Here is a 7,411-nt window from a genome sequence, read left to right as displayed (position 1 = left end):
GTATGTAAAAAAAAATCCTTCATAAATTCACATTCTTGTATTTTAAATTAAAGATTAGCCGGCAAAATCAAACAAAAATACATTTGAAAAGGTTTCTGACACTGTGCCTTCATAAAACATCCCAAAGCATTACACCACAAATATTCAATACCTAGGCACTTTGTGTTAAACAGATGCGTCAGTAATGTAGCCTTCCTGATGATTTCTCACATTAACATTTTATTTCTAAGAGTGTGTAAATTAATGCTATAAATAGCAAGATACTGAACACAAGCAGCAGCAGCAACATTAAAAAATAAAAATATAAGTAATAAAGCATTAATCACTACATCTGAGCATTATTTAAACTTAATAGGCATTTTTTTAAATAACAAAGTAACATATAAAGTCACATTTCGCACAAACGCATAAACCCTAAATTAGGTTAAATGAGCATGTTACTGCCCCCTACTGGGAGAACAGATAGACAGCAGGCAAACTCTCTGGTCTAGGTAAGATAAATACAAATAAAGAAGGCGCCGTTGCAAAACGCTCAATCAATCCTCCTAAATTAGCAAGTTACTGATGCGTTTAAAAGAAATCCATAGAATAAACTGATCTAAAGAACGTACAGACGAAAAGATTCTATAGCTACGTATTTTTTATTTTCTTTCACTTTCACTTGTGGCTTTTACGTAACAACCTCGTAAATGCTAGATTACTTAAAACTCCTCCACGAATCCTTATTAATTTGGTACATTTATTATACTGAATATTCAATTTCAATGTAGTCTAGTCTAGTGTTAATATTAAGAAAGATTAATCTCTCGGAGAAGAGTCACCGTCATCCAGCATTAAAACTCACAGAAATAAGAGACTTCTATCAGATCTGAAGACAGCAAAGAGGGAAAAGTATTTATTTTAGACTGTAGCTCACCTTATTACTCAATGATCTGAATCCAGTTGGAGCAACAGTTGGAGCATGTTGAATCCTAATCGAAAGTTCAACGTGGGTAGGCTATTTGCACCTGTCATTGAAACAAACAAATCAAACAATGCAGCATAAAAGCAGCCAAATAGTTCTGAATGATATAGGATAATAGTTATTCCCACACATTTGCTTTCTGTTCCTGTGTTTTTCCAGATTTGCTGAATGTGAGTGGAGTAAAAGTCGTGGTGTAACTTTGTTTTAAAAAGTGGGTGGGACAGAAATGTGTGGGTGAGTATTTTTTTTGCAATGACAGCTTCAAGGCGCATCCTGTATGACCAAACTTTAAATCTTAAATATTCTGGAAGTCTCGCTTTGTGAATTTTGATCTTCAGTTCCTTCCACAAATGTTCTTTTGGGTTTAGATCTGGTGATTTACTGGGACATTCTAACAACCTAATTTTCTTCTTCTGGAACCAATTCAAACTCTCCATTGCAGTGTGTTTTGGATTGTTGTCATGGTGAAAGCTCCACCAAAGTCTCATCTTCATCATCCTGGTGGATGGCAACAAATTAATCTCAAGAATTAATTTGGAGCAACATGGCTCCATTCATCTACCCTTCAAAATATTGATTCTGCCAGTACCATGAGAAGAGAAACAGCTCCATACTATGATACTTCCACCTCAAAAACATCACTGTTGGTATGGTATTTTTAGGGTCATATGCAAAGCCATTTCCCCTCCGAACATGGCATGTGGTCTTGTTGCCAAAAGTTTGATTTTAGTCTCATCTGACCTCACTAAATTCTCCCAGTAGATCAGACCTTTCCAAATGAGCTTCAACATGCCTGTTCTTCAATAATGAAGCTTTCTGTGGTGAGTGTGCATGGAGGCTGTGGCAGTGGAGTGCATTTCCTATTTTTTTCTTATTGACAACTGTACCTGCTGCCTCCAAGTCTTTCTTGACCTCTTTCCGAGTGGTCCTTGGTTCTTGGGCTACTCTTCTGATCTACTCTTCAGTTGATGGTGGAATGATGTTCCTTTCAGTTGTGGAAAATGGCCCCAATGGTGCTTGTTGTCTGCTGTTTCATCACAGTTTAAGGAGAGAGATGAGCTGGTCCGGATCTTTAAACTGTGGGAACGGCCGCCGTCAGCTCCATCTAGTGTACGTAAGGTCTGGGACACCCGTGTTCGGCAGCACCTGGGGACTCGCTACGACTCACGACAGGGGTGTTTCGACTGGGATCTCACCATGAAACTGCACCAGAGAGGAGTATGTACTCAATAACATGACATTATTATACACCTGCACTCCTGACAGCCAATCAGAGCAGTGCAATAAAACTCACTTTACTGGATGTTACACAGACATTTAATTTAAATTAGCCCATATTTTCTTACCAATGTGAATGCTTAATCTATATACTTTTTATTTAGTTTATATTTCAGTTTTAGTTTTTAAGTTTTTAATATTTTATTTTATTTCAGTTAACATTTAGTTAAAAATCATGTTTTTTATGGTTTTAGTTTTAGTTAAGGATATTAATCCTGTCTCATTGCTGTTCTACAAAATGTTTTTTACTCTCAGTGTGGCGTCATTAGTAAACATCAGTATGTGAAATGGAGGGAAACTGGTGTGGCCTTTGAAATGAGGGAGGGGCTTTACCAAACAGCCAATCAGAGTCTGCTTTCTACTCGAGTGTTTAATTATGTGAGTAGATTGACTGTCTACTATAATAGTTGTTGTTGTGTGGTCCATGAAACAGTGTCATGAATCTGTGTATGTGTATGTGTTTGTCCCAGAGAGGAGATCGGGTCGCTGTTAGAGGATATTGGGGCGACATCGTCTCCAGTCCGTATCTGTCCTTCGGGATAGAGACAGAAAACAAAGACCTGCTGAAGACACAGAACAATCAACATGTAAAGGTGAATCAAATTAGTTCATTACCTCCCAATCATAGTTATAGATAAAAATCATAAAAAGTTGTACAAGACCACACTTATATTTATGGATTTTATATATTTTATGTTATGTAATGCATTGAAATAACATTTCTCATGATCTACATTTTTCTGACCTTTTTCTCTCAGATGGCTCAGGATATTTCAGAAGTGAACGTCCTGGCGTTGTTTGAATGTCTTTCCACTAGATGGCGCTCTTTACTGAAGGAAGATGTACCAAACCCTTCAAGCTCCTGTTGTCAATCCACAGACAGTCTCATAACAGAAGAGAAGATCCAGAATGATCCACCTTCCTCTCAGACTCACACAGAACCTGAGCAACAGACACAAGAGCTTGGTAACGTCCTGTTATGACAAAACATAGTTAATGTACTTCTATGGACAGTGAAATGCTGCAAATCAAACTGTTACATAAAAGCAGCCAAAAAGTTTTGAAATAGACTTTTCCACATATTTTCTTTCTGTTCCTGTGTTTTTGCAGATTTGCTGAACTTGAATAGAGTGAAAGTGTCATTTCTGTCTCCAGACTCACTCAACAAACTTTCTCTCAAAAACAAATACAGGAACTTGTTCATATGCAGCTTATAGAAACAGTATACGAGTTTGTGTGTAAGTGACCAGCATTAAATATCTGATGATCTCTGTTTTCTCAGTATGGTTCATCAGCTCGATTCTTCTCTGAGAGAGATCACAGCGCCTGATGCTGCTCTGGTCATAGAGTTAGCAAAGTGAGTCTGTCATCTCACACTCTCTCTAACACACACACACACAGGTTTGTTTTGCTATCAAAGTGAGGACATTCCATAGGCGTAATGGTTTTTATACTGTACAAATTGTACATTCTATCTCCCTACACTACCCCTAAACCTACCCATCACAGGAAACTGTCTACATTTTTACATTGTCAATAAAACATTGTTTAATATGTTTTTAAAGCTATTTTAAATATGAGGACTTATGAAATGTCCTCATATTTAATGTTTATGTCGTAATACCAGTGTAATACCCATGTCATTACATTTGTGCTCATGCTAACATTTTGATACACAGCTTTAAGCAAAACTCCTGAATGCTCATGATCACCATGTTTTTCTTGTTCAGCTTCCTGTTGGACCTTTCAAAAGAGCAAGTTTCAGGTTTTGCTGACAGAGTGAAGGAGATCGCTGAAGAATCAGGATTCACTGCAACACACAACCAGAGCAGTGACATATATGCAGTATTCACATGGAAAAAAACACTGAAGGACTCACACAGTTTCAGATACACACTTTACGAATGTACACTGCACTACTTCAACCATATGCATTTAATTAAAAAAAAAAAAAAAAAGGAAAAAAAGTACAATTTCAGCTTTGAAAACATTTGTCTTAATGGGAGATTTGATTAAACAAACACTGACAGTTCATAACTGGAACAAACATTATTAACAAACATTTAAATATGAATATATATGAACATTTATAAAAGTTTCAAGCTACTTGTTCATGAATAAAATTAAATAATGCTTAAAATTATTAGTCCATGTTGGTTAATGAAAATTAACAAACAATACAGCAAAAACAAGTCCAATGTAGGAATGATTGGACCAAAAAAAAAAGTGAAAATGAAACGCAACAAAAAGCAGTTGATGAAGTAAACCCCAAGAGAAAGTTTAGTCTTCATGTTGATCCAAGTCAAGTCACCTTTATTTATATAGTGCTTTTTACAATGCAGATTGTGTGAAAGCAGCTTTACAGTGATAACTGGCAAATAATTTTGGCTGCACAGCAGCTTTAGAAGAAAATGGTGTCATTGTCCAGTTTAAGTAAATTTAGTATTGAGTCATTCCTTTGTAAAAATCAAGTTATTTAGTTAATTCATCTGTACATCAGCTCTGGAGAAAACAGTGATGTCATTGTCCAGCTCAGTTCAGCTGCCAGTTGCATAAACATAGCCAATATGTTAAGATGTGTCTTAAGTGCTAGTATGACCAACTAGTGATTAGTCGAGGGCAATCAGTGTAACTTTTTGGTTTCAAATTATACCAATCTACGTTTTTATGTACTTGACTAAAAACAGTTATGAACAGTCTTAAAGAAAAAGAATGTGATGACTAACTTGTAAGACTAGTCTTAGCAGTTTATACAACCGGCCCCTGGTCGCATACAATAGTGCCAATGCAGACAGATCAAAAACCATTGTGTTCCATTGTGTTCCATTGTGTTCCATTGACGAACACAAACATCATTCCATTATAATAAAACAACAAACACTTGTGTGCTTGAACAATTTTAATTAAAAAAGGACCTGTTGTCTCTTCATTCACATGCAAAATGTAAAAGAATGACAGATTGCCAGAATAAGAAAGAAGCTCTGCTGTGTACAGATAGTCTGAGATTAAAGAAAATCTGAGTAGAATTCAAGGAGATAGAGAATAGAATTCTCTGCAGTTCCTTTATAAATTATAAAAATCTTCAGTAAGGTTTAAACTTAATGTCAAATGTGTAGGGGAAAAATCTACCACAATATAGTCTGAGCAAAACTGGACTAGATATTTTTAACATCATTATAATATAGAATTTAATGTGGCATTCAACAGTAATGCAAATTAAATGTGCTTTTTTTTTTTTGTAATTTCACTTCTGTAAGGCATATGGTTCAAGTTAGCTAAATGGCTGAAATTGTTGCTGAAATAATTTAAAGAATGTGACTTTTCTTGCTTGAATAGGTATTATATTAAATGTTTTCCATAAAGGAACTACAATTTTAATGATGTAATTTGGAGTTCACAAAAATTGAGAACAATTCCAAATAACTTTTATTTAATTATATCTAATAAATTAATTTTATAAATTAATTTGATCTAATAAATTTGTTCAAGGTGATATGAGGGCTGTCTGGCATGGGATTAGGAACATGGCGGATATTGGTATACCTAAGCAAGGAACAGTGTTAAATAGGAACGATGATGGTAACTTATTGGTTAATGACCTGAATTTGTTTTTTACGCGTTTTGAGAAGCATGATATAAGTTCTGCTCTTGATGATTTTTAACAAAAATTAAGTCCTTGATTTTGCATCCTCTTAATGTAGTGAAGCAGCTGAAAGCTACACCTGTTAATAAAGTGCCTGGTCCAGATGGTGTCTGTGGGAGAACACTTAAATACTGTGCCGATCAGCTTAATGTTGTGTTTTGCTCTCTGTTTCAAGCATCCCTGGACCAAGCTGTAGTTCCTTGCTTATGGAAAACATTTAATATAATACCTATTCAAGCAAGAAAAGTCACATTCTTTAAATTATTTTCGGCCCATTGCATTAACTTCTTTAACCATGAAAGCCTTAGAGAGGGAAGTTAAGTCACTTCTTATCACAGTTATGGGTCCTGAGCTAGATCCTTTGCAGTTTGCATATAACACTATAAGAGGTGTGGATAATGCAAAGCTTTTTTTCCTAAATACCATACACCAATATCTAGAGAAGGGAGGCACATTTGCTAGAATGTTGTTTGTTGATTTCTCCTCTGCATTCAACACAATTAATCCTATCATTTTAGCAAAGAAACTTGTATGTGAATTTGATGTATGTGAATTGCCCCTTGTGGGATTAATAAAGTTCTTAAAGGTGATACAGAGATCTTTTCGTCGACTGAGAAACCAAAGACTGTTAGTGAGTTTTTGAAATGAGCGCATGTGTAAGAACAACCCCCCTCCTTCACAGCTCATTTCGAGGGAACGCCTCCCAAAACTTGTGCACGAGTATTGGAACACGAGTGTTTGTTTACCACCGGCATTCGCTGTGTTGTGTTAGTGGATTCATTATGTCGGACTCACCGCAGGTAACTCATAATCTGCAGTTGTTACTCCTGTCTCCTGACAAAAACATTGCATGCGGCACCTGTAGTGTGTGGAAGGTTACTGGAGCGCGCAGCCGTGCACGTCTCTCACAAGGAATGTCATGGCAGTGATTGACAAGCCAGAGGGCCAATCATTTACGCGATGATCACGTACATGATCATGATTAACATGTTTGATAGCATGATGCTAACACCATTAGCATTTTGCTAACATGAGGTTAGCATGATTACCATGTTGCTATCATGTATTTAGCCAAATGCTAACATGATTAGCATGTTTGCTAACATTATGCTAACATGATTAGCCAGTTGCTAGCATGATGCTAACACCATTAGCAGGCTGTTAACATGTTTAAGCAAGATGCTAACATGATTAGCATTTTTTGCTAGCACGTTTTTTGTAAAATGCTAACATGATTAGCATTTTATTAGCATAATGCTAACATGATTAGAATTTTGCTAGCATTTTTACCATGTTGCTAACATGTTTTTAAGAAGATGCTAACATGATTAGAATTTTGCTAGCATTTTTACCAAGTTTGCTAACATGTTTTTAAGAAGATGCTAACATGATTAGCATGTTTGTTAGCATGATGCTAACATGATTAGCATGCTACTAGCATGATGCTAACACGATTAACATGCTACTAGCATAATGCTAACACATTTTTACTTGTTTGTGTCATGTTTAAACCCTAAGCTAATCAC

At 35.9% G+C, this 7,411-nt stretch overlaps 1 pseudogene; it reads left to right on the top strand.

Moving 5' to 3' along the window:
• The first annotated feature begins 1,755 nt into the window (after nucleotides 1-1,755).
• On the top strand, nucleotides 1,756-4,291 carry LOC125244592 (annotated as a pseudogene).
• The last annotated feature ends 3,120 nt before the right edge of the window (nucleotides 4,292-7,411 follow it).

The sequence above is a fragment of the Megalobrama amblycephala genome, linkage group LG14, assembly GCF_018812025.1.
Source record: "Megalobrama amblycephala isolate DHTTF-2021 linkage group LG14, ASM1881202v1, whole genome shotgun sequence".
Taxonomy (NCBI): Eukaryota; Metazoa; Chordata; class Actinopteri; order Cypriniformes; family Xenocyprididae; genus Megalobrama; species Megalobrama amblycephala.
Note: the sequence above shows the minus strand (reverse complement) of the source record. Positions and strands in the feature narration are given on the sequence as shown.